The sequence below is a fragment of the Anneissia japonica genome, unplaced genomic scaffold (genome assembly GCF_011630105.1).
Source record: "Anneissia japonica isolate Jap-2015-1 unplaced genomic scaffold, ASM1163010v1 scaffold3262_len730253_cov190, whole genome shotgun sequence".
In the NCBI taxonomy this organism is placed as follows: Eukaryota; Metazoa; Echinodermata; class Crinoidea; order Comatulida; family Comatulidae; genus Anneissia; species Anneissia japonica.
This window is the reverse complement of record NW_022732572.1, coordinates 747,218-748,995: the sequence shown is the minus strand read 5'-3', so window position 1 is coordinate 748,995 and position 1,778 is coordinate 747,218. Positions and strand designations below refer to the sequence as shown.

At 31.5% G+C, this 1,778-nt stretch overlaps 1 protein-coding gene across 1 annotated transcript in view; it reads left to right on the top strand.

Moving 5' to 3' along the window:
- The first annotated feature begins 1,212 nt into the window (after window positions 1–1,212).
- Window positions 1,213–1,778, top strand: part of LOC117115735 — a 28,481-nt gene continuing 27,915 nt past the window's right edge. Inside the window, exon 1 of the mRNA XM_033259658.1 lies at window positions 1,213–1,377. The gene's annotated coding sequence lies outside the window, so the exon portion shown is untranslated. The remainder of the gene's footprint in view (window positions 1,378–1,778) is intronic.

Sequence of the window (1,778 nt, the reverse complement as noted above, 5' to 3'; positions counted from 1 at the left end):
GAAAAAAAAACAACAATATGAGTTACTTCTTATCGTAAAATAAATTGATTAGCTGCTGAAAGTATTTTGATTAATTTGTTTATATTCAGTATATTGTTAAAGTATAATTTACTTTGGCTTAACGAACGAAGGGTCTATATAAAAAAGTGGCATTGTTTCTCAGTCTTCTAAAATTCCATGGGAGATTGTTTGTCCGAGGATAGAGATATTATAGTTTACTATAATACCTTCATGGTCCGAGATCGAGACAACAATAAACTGTTTAGAATTTCCATAACAGACAACAACGCAAGATTCATTCATGTATTTGTCTTCTATAGTGATGGGGATCTTAATTCTATTCTTGTTGGTAATACATTTGTATACAATTGAGAGGGCTTTTTTATGTAAAAAATACATCGCTAAATAATTACAATATAAGCTAGGCTTACCTTAATACCATTAATAATCAGATGCATCATGCTAGACTGATCTAATTTGTTCTCAGAATTTAATATATCGGTGAACTATTTTGATATCAAAATTTACCTAAAGTTGTTTTGATCATGCGTGGAGAAATCTTCGCTGTACCGTCGACATGTTGTCAATAATTTCTTAATATAGGTTTTACCTTTTAATAATGGTTTGAAATTGTGATTTATGGCATACTCTGAATGGATTTATGTTTTTATATTTGTTTGCTTCGTATTTTGACAATATGTACACATTTTGTTGTGGTTGTTGTTATTTTTATTTATTTATTTATTTTTCGGAAAGCTGTAACTCATTATATAAAAGTCTAAATTGTATTGACGAACATAAATATTTTTACATGATTCCCTGATAACATTCTGTCGCCCTATTATTACATTAACGTAGAACCTCAAAAAGAAGCCCAGTGGGCGGGCGGGAGGAAGGCTTAGTATTATTAAACATCAAGTATCTGGTAAGCCGTTATAAGTCCATAAACATTTTAGAAAATGAACTTTGTCAAGTAAAAGATGCTTCAAAGTAGATTTTTTTTGTTTTAATTATGCAAAATTTTATCACCATTTAATTACTAGTGATATAAATTGTTAATGATGTTTTCACTTCTTGTTCCAATAAGAATAAGAATTTTGTGACTAGGATCATAGAGGTTAAGGATGATGATGTTCAGAATTACTTGTGTGTCGCCCTCTCTCCCCTCTCCCCAGGAAGTTCACACTATTAAATTTTGGTTCACACCTAGATCTTTGGTTAACAACACAAGAACTTTTACAAATACAGAAAATATTTGGTTTACACCCACAGACTGTGTATTACTCGGTGTGTGTAGCTGATTTCAAAAAAATAGATCAAAGGTCCTATTTTTATCACGTAACTGCAGCATAATAGTATAGACGCATTATTCTTCTAGTAAGTACGCAATTGTTTTTGTTATATTATGGTCCATCTTAGGCTAGGCTAGGGCACAGGCTAGGCAGTTTACTTTTTGAAAGTGGTTATTCGCACGGTATACCGTGCGAATAAGCTCTTATGAGTCTTATTCGCACGGTAGACCTAGCCAATCAGCATTTGACGTTTCATGACGTCTAATCTAACCCTGCCAATAAGTTCTTATTCCCAATTAGCACGGTACATCGTAAATTAACAATATTTAACACGGTATCGTCTCAAAAGACCTAAATATTTTAAAGCCCCATTCCCGGCAAAATTTCAGTTTTTAAGAAAAATCTAATTTTTGTATAATGTTATAAAGATTTATAAATATAATACGGAATTGCTAGTTTAAATGAATTTAGACATTCCTAAGAATG